A 12,080-nucleotide genomic window follows, 5' to 3' on the forward strand; every position below is an offset into this window, starting at 1 on the left:
GACATTAAGGCAATTGTAAGTTTTCCACAGTTTGAAATGGCTGTAAAAAATGGAGCCAGCAGAGTAGCAGTACCCAAGAAATCGATCCCAATTATGGCTCTGTCATGTAAACTGGCATTACTTTTTGCCATGGGAACAACATATCTTCTAGGAGGCCTGATCAGCTTACATTCCCAAAATCATTCTGCAAATGAACTTGGCCTGAAAACATGCAGGTTTCCCCACCCACAATTATGTTGAAAATATAAAGTTCTATTTATCATAGCTAAAATTAATTTCATCATACCTAGTCTTTTTCAGAGGTATTGGATTTATAGCTCCAGTCTTCCTGGGACAGGATTCACAGAGACTGTAGATGATGTGATGTTGTGTTTTGTCTGAAGGTTGCAGGTTATACAAGTTGAGATAGAAGCTCAGTTGATAGTGCAAGAATTCGTACACATAATATACTATGTTTTTGTTGCTAATATTATGCCAAGGGGGTACTATTCAAAGTAAGGAGTTGTATAAATACTGATCTGCTTGATTTTTTCAAAATATTTTGCATATTTCCAGCTGCAAATTCAAAAGGCAATTATCTTTCTTTCCGCTGACTAACAAAATTGTATTTGAATAGATTAAATCTTTTCAACCAAGAGGCCTTCTACCTCAATCTACATTCTTTGTCTACACAACATTGACGGGCTCACGATAACTGCAGATCTTCAAAGCCTTTTAAATAATACAGGTACAGACTTGTAAATTATATATGTGATATTTCAGTAATGTAATCACAAGCCAGTATTTTATGAGATCAAAGAAAAAAGGATGTTCTTCTCAAGGGATAGTTGGTAAGAATTAATAAAGAAATTGCATACTCATAAAGAGGTGATTTATTAAAGGAATATTTACACTGCTACTTGGGTTATATTTTTTTCACTGATCCTCTACCAGTCTGTAAAATATAAAGAAGCCTACATAATGTTCTTCATCTTCCATTTAATACCAACTCATTATAGAACCATTTAATTTAATAAAGGAAGCTATACTGTACGCTTTATCTCCTTGCTTTATAATTTAGCCAGGTTAAATCTACAGAATCATATATTTAAAGATTCCACATTTTTTATATGCTACAGTAGCGGTTTGGAAACAGAAAGAGAAAAGGAGATTGCCTAAATGTGCTAAGATTATTTTTACTACCATCGGACTGCTTTCCCCAAGATAGACCTATTTGAAGAAATGCTAGTCTCTTCAAAGCATACCATTTATGGCACATATGTTTAAGATCTCCTTAATACATTATTTTTGATCCACATTGATAAAATTATTATCATAAATTTAGTCAGCAACTGGATGCAGTGCACTTGTCATTGAAATCCAACTCCAGTTGGTCTTCTCATCACAATTGTACCTGATAAATTGGTCTCTTGAATCAAGGATCAACTGCATATTTCATCTCTTCAAGAGAGCTCTTTGTCTGGCCTCTTCTCCCTCCCTTCCTCCTCAATGCATGATGCTGCTCAGCGGTGGCTTTCACATTTTGTTACTATTGGTTCACCCCACACGCACCTGCTCGCTTCCCAGTCTCAAACACAACTTCCGTGCATGCGCCTGGCCTTCCATGCATGCATTTTGCTCATGTGTGCCACTTCTGTGCATGCGCCTGGCCTCAAATATGTGCCTAAATGGGACAGCATGGAGCCGGGGCAGGTGGGCATACCCACCCACCATTTCTGCTACCAGTTCAGGCGAACCGGTCCAAACCGGCTGAATACCACCTCTGATGCTGCTAAAGGAAATACTCAAAAAAGATCTTCTTGCACTTTATCAAAGTAGTTGTCATCTTCTCTGATCTACTTGATGGGGATGTTGATCTGAGTTAATAATGTATAATGTTTGATTTTAAGGAGGTCCAGTTTGAATTGTGTGTTATATGTGGATTTTTACCTCTGGATATATTAACATTCATTCATCTTGTTTTTAAATTGGCAAAAAAGTTGGTGTAAGTTGTGAGTAAGTAGTCACCCTAATTTTATCTTAACAAACGCTATTTCCCCTTAGTTTATTATTATTATTATTATTGCTGACCAGTTAGGTTAGGGCAGAAATTAACAGATTTTACAACTTCCTTTCCCCGCCTATCTACTCTTACCTACAGGACAAACAATCACTCTCCATCACATGGAGATACCATGGAATCTATCCTGGATTATCCTGTGTCCCCCAATAGTTCTAGACCCCCAATTGAGGGGAGGGGTTTCAGTTTTCTATAGGAATATCAATGCTATGATATTTGTACAAATTTAAAATACCATGATTTATCAAGAGATCAATAGAGCAATATTTTAAAACTTTTTATTTTTAGCAATTCAAAATGTATCCTGGCAAATAATTAAAAAATCACATTTCTGTATTCTTCAAAAGAAGCAGTGCTGCACAGTAATCGTCCCTCTAATTCTCTCCACCCAGAAACTCAAATAAAGTTGCATTTTTAAATAGGAATGTCAATCAGATTTCTGGACAAATAAGTGAGAGTAGAAGAAAAAAAACAAGGATGTTCAAAGTCATGTGATTGGGACAATTCATAAATAATTGTAATAAATAGATTCCAGTAAATAATTGTAGTGAAGAAAACAAAGCAACCATGTGGTTTATAACACATTATAGGATGTTCTCTAAAGGTCTCCTTTAAAAAATATGCCTATATTTGGAGTTTTGGTTTTCCATGGAATTAATATATCCATATAAATCAGGGTTAGGGTTAGGGTTAGGGTTAGGGTCATGTGATGCGTCAGGACTTTTTCCTCCGTTTTCTAAACTGGGTGGGGACGGGACCTGCACATGACGCATCTGGCCCGTGGGCCGTGAGTTTGACACCTGTGATGTAAATGGTCGGGGGAGGGATTCTTTTTTAGGTAAAGAGGGAATTATCATTGTTTTTCATTGCTAGTTGCCCAAAGTTGTTTTGAGAATGTTTTGCCAATACTAAAATAGAATTAATTAATTAAATAATATTTCAGTTGTAGACACCACTGTTGAAGAAAATGAGACAAATGTTACATAAGACTGTGAAATAAAGCTTTTCAGAGATACGTTGGCCCTATTATCGCATATCAATAGTCCTGTAGACTGATTTGCTGTTAAATAAAAACAGAAAAAGAGGCCGTTGAATCCAAGATTCAGCAGGAAGAGCCATTCTCACAGCATCCTTCCATGATTAATTGGAGCTAAGCAGCTTGTTAATCCTGATGTGTCATCCTCAAATATGTCATCCAGGTGTCCCGAATTGTCCAAATGACAAGTTTGGGGTTGGAAGAAAAAAGAAAACACGTTCACACCAGAATAATTGAAGACCATTCATTTTAGCTGCCTGAGTAATAGGATTGGGTGAAGTGGAGGCAACATCACACGCACTTGTCCCTCAAACTCAAATAGTGAGCTGTCTGAATCATGGAAGTGGGATTTGAGGGTGAGCTCTATAAAAAAAAATAGCCATGCTAGAATGAGGAGAGACGATAAAGAACTATGGAATTAACCATTTTCTACAGCCATTTTCCTCTTTTCTGAAACAGAAAAATAATTTCTCCTTTCTTAACTTCTACAGTTTTTTTGTAAGATGCAGAACAAGTGCACTGAATAGTTAAAAATAGAATATCTATGTTCTTTGTGGCTATCCAACAAATTGGGAAAGGTCTGTGTTATTGGAGGGCAGTTTGATCTGGGTGACACTTAATTGGGGAAGATAATGAAATGTAAACTCTGGCACACAATTGTGCCTCCTGTAGTTTTAGGTGGTAATCTTGGATCTTGTAATAAAATCCTGAGGCAGAAACTTAATTCCAAGGGAATGTGGTAAGAAATTTATTTTCTAGAATTCATAAAGCGTAATTGAATGGATTCAACCAGCCATCCATGGTTGGTTTGATGGGTCTCATGTAGAGATTGCTCTCCTTGCTGAGACAAAGCAGTTAAAATGGCTTTGTTCTCCTCTGTAACAATTCTAGAAAATTAGCACTTGTTTTCTCTATATTTTCCTATTTATAAGTATATATATAAGTATGTATAAATACTTTCCTGTTCCTTTACACTGGGAAGCATTCAAAATGTTGTTCCCTTGATCTACTGCCAGGAATCTTGGGTGAGCAATAATGCGGAGTTCACTCTGATGGCAGAGTTGAGAATCAGCTATCAAATTTGTCAGCAACATCTTAGGAGGGGTAACTAATATTGGAGAGAGAGAGAGAGGGAGGGAGAGAGAGGGGTGTGCATTTCTAGCATGAAGTACCCCCATGCCATGTTAGCCATGGGCAGGTGTGCTTTGCAAAATTGGGCATATCGAATTATTATATTTCTAGTCCCCCTTTTTAATATATAACACGAGACAGCAAACAGAACTTAATTGTCAGCCCTTCTTCATTCAAAAATCAGGAAAGAAAACCACAGGACTCCATTGGTGGAAATCAAGTGTACTTTTACTAATTATAAATTAATAGAAGCGAAGCTAAGCAAAGTCTGATTATTTAGGCGCGAAAGCGAATAATATATTGTATAATTCATTCCCCTCCCCTTGGCATCCCGTGCACAGTCCAATCATAATTCTCCCAATTGTCAGGTGTGAGATAACTTCGAAAGGCATCACCAGGATGGAATGCTGGGTCCCTTGGCCTTGGCGGGAAACACTCCTCCACATGCGCAGTAAGGTGGGACAGCTCAAAATCTAGAATCTTCCTCCAGCACAACGAGTCCCCTCCCAAATACCATGCCCCCCTCCCCATTTCAATAGCAGCCAAAGCAGCAGCAAAGCGGAGGCTGACATCCGGCCCCCCTCCAGAAAAAGGCGGTCAGACCTGGAAAACGACAAAGCACAAACAAACAGACGAACAACAAGAAATGGAAAGTGAAAAAGGGGAGGGAGAGAAAAAGTCAGGAAATTTGGGAAACTAGGGCTTGCCAGGATAAGCAGAATAGAATTGGCGGAGCAATTCAGGGGCGCGGACATGGGATTTGTCCACCCATTCGGCATGAGAAGGGGGAAAATGCTTCCAAGCCACCAGGTACTGAACACGATTCCGCCGCCTGCGCGAATCCAAAATTTCGTGGACCTTGAAATGTTGTTTACCATCAATCAACAGCGGGGCGGGCGGCGGATGAACAGGCGGACGTAAAGACGAAAAGCGAACAGGCTTTATGAGGTTAACATGAAAAACAGGATAGACTCGGTTGAGGTGTTTAGGCAGCTGCAGCCGAACGGAAACAGGATTGATGACTTTGATAATAGGAAATGGGCCAACATACTTAGGCCCCAACTTCTTGGATTTCTGGGAAGTTTGAAGAAACTTGGTGGACAGATAAACCTGATCACCCACTTTGTAATCAGATGGCTTAGTCCGTTTCTTATCCGCCTGTTTCCTATGTGCGCGATGCGCAGTGTCCAAAGTTTGAAGTGCTAAAGGCCAAACACGCTGAAGGCGATCACTCCACTCAGAGAGAGACGAGACTTGCGGCTGCTCACAAGGAACTTCAGGAATAGGCACAAAATCCTGTCCAGACACCACCCGGAAAGGTGTGAACCCAGTGCTGCTATGCACAGAATTATTATAAGCCACCTCCGCATGTGGCAACAAGTCCTACACCAAACATTGGGAGACCAATGTTACTTTTATTTTTTTATTTTACTCATCTATGATATTGATTGCTGCATCAATTGTGCAAAATTGTAAGGTATTTCTTGGCTTCACTTGGAGCCATATACAATAATTACATGGCCATTCTGAGTGAATGCTTGGTGTACTAACTATATGTTTTGAGAACTTTCTTCCAGCTTACGTATACTGTATCAGCTTTTTCCAACACTGGTTTCTACTTTTGCTGGAGTATTCTGTGACAATATCATAGGAGAATATACACCATCAAGAACTGCTTCTCTGGGAGGAGGAGCCAATGTCTCCACGGTACGGATGTGCAGTCTCGATGCTCTGAGACTGCAGCCGGTACTTTTGCCACTGGGGGGCGTTCAATCGGACCTAAATCATCCCGAAGAGACGGTGAACAGGAAGAATACATCTTGCTGATCTTGGAGATATCGCAAAATCCCTGAAAAAAGCAAGAAAAAGTCTTCAAGCTGGTGACAAAAGACAGCTTATGCTGATGAAGTGGGAGACGGATGGCTATGGAACGGAAGGGAAGAGAAAGTGAAGTGTGATTCAACTGGGGAATTCTTTCTGTTTTGGAAAAAACAACTGCCCAAAAGACTCTCTTTTTTATGCTAAACTAAACCCACAACCAGAAGAAGCCAGCAGCGAAATTGATCTTCATTGTTTTGTTTTGTTTTTTTTTAAACAGAACTTTTTTATTTTTCTTTTAAGAAAAAAACACAAATATGTCATCATTTGTCAATCATTAAGACATTGAAGTACAATTTTTGTGTGTGTGTGTGTGTGCCCCTCCCTCCCTCCACCCCCCACCCCCCCTCCTCCTTCCCCCCCCCGACTTCCCAGAACCCGTACACGGTATGGATTTTTAACTAACACAGTCTAAAATCTATTGAGAAAAAAGAAATAAAGAAATTAATGACATTCTAGGTTGACCTTAGCTTCTTCTTACTGAACTGGCTTTTAACAGTTTAAATCATTTCTGATCTTAAGCATAAGCTAACTGGAATTTCTTAGTCCCGTATTTATTTTGTATATAGTCAATCCATTTTTTCCAGTCTCGTTTATATATCTCATTTGAATGATCTTTGAGATATGCCGATATTTTAGCCATCTCGGCTAAGTTTGTTACTTTCAATGTCCATTCTTGGATTGTAGGCAAGTCTTCCTTCTTCCAATATTGCGCCACCAACAGTCTTGCTGCAGTTATCAGGTGCAGAATCAAATTGGTCTCTACCACTGTAAAGTCAGTACATATACCTAGTAAAAATAACTGAGGAATAAACTTTATCCTTCTTTTAAAAACATTTTGCATGACCCACCATATTTTTATCCAAAATGCCTTAACCTTTTGGCAGGTCCACCATATATGATAATATGTAGCATCGAGAGAACCACACCTCCAACATTTAGGCTGTACATTCGGATACATAGAAGCCAACTTTTTAGGATCTAAATGCCATCTATAGAACATCTTATAAAAATTTTCTCTCAGATTTTGAGCTTGTGTAAATTTCACATTTCTTATCCAGATTCTTTCCCATGTATCCAACATTATTGGTTCCTCAATATTTTGAGCCCATTTTATCATACAATCTTTAACTAATTCTGTTTCCGAATCCATCTGTATTAATACATTATATATCCTCTTTATATGCATTAAGCTTTGATCTCTTATTTGTTTAAACAGATTATCCTCAACTTGGATAAAACCAATTTTTTGATCTATTTTCCACCTAGCCTGTAATTGCCCATACTGGAACCATGTTTGAACTACCTTCTCCTCTTTTAATACCTCTAAAGATTTTAATTGTAATACCCCCCTTTCCAAGGTAAGAAGCTGTCTGTAAGTAATTCTGTCCTGTTTTTGTGCTGTATTCATATTTTCAATTGCGTGTCTAGGAATTGCCCACATGGGTGTCTTGTCATTTAATTTATATTGGTATTTCTTCCAAACCCGCAGTAAAGCATTTCTTAAAATATGACTTTTAAAATTCTTATCCAATTTTTTGTTGAGTAACAGGTAAGCATGCCAACCAAATACCAGATCGTGTCCCTCAATATTCAATATTCTATCATTGGTTAAATGAGTCCAATCACTAATTACAGATAATGCCACTGCATCATAATATAGTTTTAAATTAGGTAGTTTCAATCCTCCTCTCTCACGTACATCTTGCATTATTTTCATCTTTACCCTCGGCTTCTTTCCTGCCCACACAAATTTGTTGATACCCTTCTGCCATTCTAAAAGGTTCGCATCTTTTTTAAGTATAGGTAACATTTGGAAAAGAAATAAAAAGTTTGGTAAAATGTTCATTTTCACTGCCGCTATCCTACCCAGCAAAGATAAGTGCAATTTCTCCCATTTTTTCATCTCTGTCTGTATGCTATGCCAAAGTGGTTCATAATTATGCTTATATAATTTCCCATTTGAAGTTAAAATGTTAACTCCAAGATATTTGACTTTTTTAACTACCTCACATCCTAGCATCACTCCTAATTCTTCCTTTTGTTTAATGTTCATATTTATAGCTAATATTTTGGTTTTTCCTAAGTTTATTTTAAAACCCGACACTTGACCATATTGATTAATCGTATTCATTAAAACCATACTGGATTCCTGCGGTTGTTCCAATATTATGACCAAATCATCCGCAAAAGCGCGGACTCTATATTCTTGCTGCCTAATCTTGATCCCTTTTAAACCATCCAAGCCCCGTATTTTATTCAACAATACTTCCAAAGTTATAATAAACAATAATGGGGACAAAGGACAGCCCTGTCTTGTACCTTTTCCAATTTGAAAAGAGTCTGTTAAACTTCCATTGACTATGATTTGTGCTGTTTGCTGTTGGTATATTGCTTTAATTGACTGTAAAAAATTATCTCCTATCTGCATTTTTTGCAGTATCTTCAGCAGAAATTGCCAGTTAACTCGATCAAAGGCCTTCTCAGCATCCAAAAATATAAACGCAGCAGGGATCTGGTTGTTCTTTCCCAAATATTCTAATGCATTAATAATTAATCTAACATTACTTTTCATCTGTCTCCCTTGTATAAAACCTGTTTGGTCCGTATGTATCAATTGTTGAATGACCAACATTAACCTATTTGCTAATATTTTAGTAAAAATTTTATAATCTACATTCAGTAATGAAATAGGTCTATAATTTTTGGGTTGAGTAGTATCTTGATCTTCTTTGGGTATCAAAGATATAAACGCTGTCTTCCAAGATGGAGGGACTTTGCCTTCCGTTTGAATCATATTAAATAATTCTCTAAGAGGTTCTACCATTTCTAACTGTAAGTTTTTATAGTAAACCGCTGTCAAGCCATCTGTACCTGGTGCTTTCCCTGACTTTAATTGCTTAATTACCTGCAGGATTTCCCCCGAGGTTATTGGTTGATTCAATTTTTGCCTGTGTTCTTCTCTAACTGAAGGTATTTTCTCTTTGTCTAAATATTTGTCTATGTCTAAACCATTAATTTTATCCCCTTTATACAGTTCTGTAAAAAATTCCCAGAAAGCCTTTTGAATCTCTTCCTGTTGAAACACCTCCTTCCCTCTGTAAATCAGTTTAGATATATTTCGAGTTTTCCTTTTTTTCCTAATCTGATAAGCTAACCATCTGCCAGGTTTGTTTGCATTACAAAAGGTATTGTGTTTTGCATATAATAAATTAGTAGCTACCTGGTCAGAGATCAACATGTCAAATTGAGATTTTAATATGTTAATAGCTTCCTTAACCTTTGTATCGTCTGGGTTCATTGTTAACTCCAGCTCTTTTCTCTTAATTTCCTCTTCCAGTTCTGTTCGTTTTAACCCTTGCTTATTTCTATGTGTTTTATTTATATTCATCAAAACTCCTCTCATATACGCTTTGCTTGCGTCCCATACAAATTCCATAGATGTACCCTTATTCATATTCAAAACAAAATATTCAGATAGTAATTTTTTACAATCATTAATATACTTTTCATATCTAAATAAGTTTTCATTCAATCTCCAAGACCTTCTTGCCTGCACTACCTTTCCCAACTCCATCCAAACTGGGTTATGGTCCGAAAGGACTCTAGCTGCAATCTTTGTTTTCTTGACCCTAGAAAGCAAATCATTAGTGGTTAGGATAAAATCAATCCTTGAAAGGGATTGATGCCTGTCCGAGAAGAAAGTGAAGTCATATTCCTCTGCATTTCTTTCTCGCCAAATATCTCTCAATTCAAAATCATCCATAATGTCAAAGAAAGATTTGGGTAACTTTGCTCGCACCTTGGTATTTAGGTGGGAAATCTTCTTATCTCTCTTAGTGTCTATCACTCCATTCCAGTCACCCAATAGTATACAGGAACTATAGTCCCACTGTACTAATTTAGCATGAAGATTTCTATAGAATCTATCTTGCTGTTGATTGGGAGCATAAATTCCCAAAAGTAATGTCTTTTTCCCTTCTAAGATTAAGTCTAAAGCAATATATCTTCCGAAGGGGTCTGCTTCTATTAATTCAGCTTTCATATCTTTTCTTAAGTATACAACTATACCATTCTTCTTTTCCATAGCAGAAGCTGCAAAATGTTGACCAAGTTTTGAATTGATCAAATATTTTTGATCAGTTGACTTGATATGAGTTTCTTGCAAACAAATTACATCGTTCTTAAACTGTTTGAGATAATGAAATATTTTCTTCCTCTTCTGTGGAGAATTCAGTCCGTTGACATTCCATGTTAAAATCTTAGTTGTCATCTTTGGTTGGTTGAAGCATTTTTAGAGCTTCCTGCATGGCCTGTTTAACCTTAGGTCTAGCTCCTCCCACTGCTTCCAGATTTGTTATTGTAGTTCTTTGATCGATGGCTGATGATTGTTGATGCTGTTGCTTTTTAGCTTGTTTCTCCATACGTCTAGTAGTCATGCGGCTAGGTCTTGGTTCCATAGCACCTTGCACTTCTAGAGAAGAGAGATGCTCCATCTTGTCTGGTGGTTGTGTAGTTTGCTGTCTATCCTGTCCTTCTTGTGGTCTTTCTCTAGGTCCAGATGGTGCAGGGTGTCCGGCCTTCAATATATTATAATAAAAATCTCGGGCTTTCCATACAGAGTTGAGGCGGTACCTTTGCTTATCAAATGTAAATATGATGCCAAATGGTGCATCCCATCTATACTGTATCTGACGATTTCTGAGTTCTTCGACCAAAAAAGCGTAGTCTCTCCTGGCTCTTAACATTTGAGGTGGTATCTCTTTCAAAACAGCCAGGTCTTGACCGCCAATTTGAAGCTTAGTGTTATAAGACGCTTGCAGTACCATATTTCTAAGCTCTCTTGTAGTAAAATATATAACGATGTCTCGAGGAAGCTGCTTCTGCTTTGCCAGCCAGGAGTTAACGCGGTAAGCTTTGTCAATTTGCCAGTCTTGGTTGGTCCCTGGTCTTCCCATCAGGCGATCAAAAGCTTCCGATAGGATCTGTTTCAGGTTCTCCTGTTTCTCCTCACGCAGCCCCCTTACTCTTAATGCGAACTCCATTTGTCGGTACTGTATCATAATAATTTCTTTTTCAGCATTTTCCACTTTTTGTTCCACCACCTCTGTTTTCAATGTCAAGTTAGCATTGGCATCATTAAGAACCTCTAGAGTATCTTCCATTCCAGAAATATGTTCTGTTAATACAGTTACAAGACTCAGCATGTCGTCTCTAATTTTATCAACCTTAGCGTCAAATTTCTCATACAGCTCCTGTTTAAGTCCTTTTATTTCACTTTTAATTTCTTCTTTCATTTCATTTATTTCCTCTTTTCTCTCCTCTCTATTATCTCTAAACTTATCTTCCATTTTAATTGTCTGTGCATTAAGAGCCTCGCTTAAATTACTCAGGAAAAATTCTTTCGTTAACACATCCCCAGCAGAGGGCGTAGGAAGCGGAGGCTGCAGCTTTGTGCCAGGCACTGAGGATGTGCCCCTGGAAGTAGAGGGTGACGACTTCAAGTTAATATTTGGTTTTGAGGCCATTTCAAAATTTATCTGCCTGCAGTTAGTAGAACTCTATTGCCTGAATATGCAGCTTTAAGTAAAGAGGCTTTTATTTTGAAGTTTAAGGCTTGGCAAAACTTTCAGTGAGTAAACATTGTAACAAGGCCGTTCAGCAGATTCATCACCATTTAACTTCCAAATAAGCAAAGTTAATGAAGGAGTAAAATTCTTCTATTGTGAAACCAAAACATATGATAAGCAATCTCTTTTGTTTTGAATTCTTGTGAAGATTAGCAAAAAGTGTTCGTTATTACCGGAGAAACCAGCCTGCTCGGCGCCATTTTAAAAACCTCTAAGTAAATAATTTTTTGGGGGAGAAAAAGAAAAGAAGCTAAAATGTTGATAAACAATTATTGTTCACGCAGTAAACGGATTCAGCTCGTGATAAGATTAAATCAAACAAAACTTTGAGCAGAGTGGGGGAGTC

This window comes from Thamnophis sirtalis, unplaced genomic scaffold, assembly GCF_051295495.1.
Source record: "Thamnophis sirtalis isolate CommonGarterSnake01/CBP01778 unplaced genomic scaffold, rThaSir2_p1.2 scaffold_5, whole genome shotgun sequence".
NCBI classification, from domain to species: Eukaryota; Metazoa; Chordata; class Lepidosauria; order Squamata; family Natricidae; genus Thamnophis; species Thamnophis sirtalis.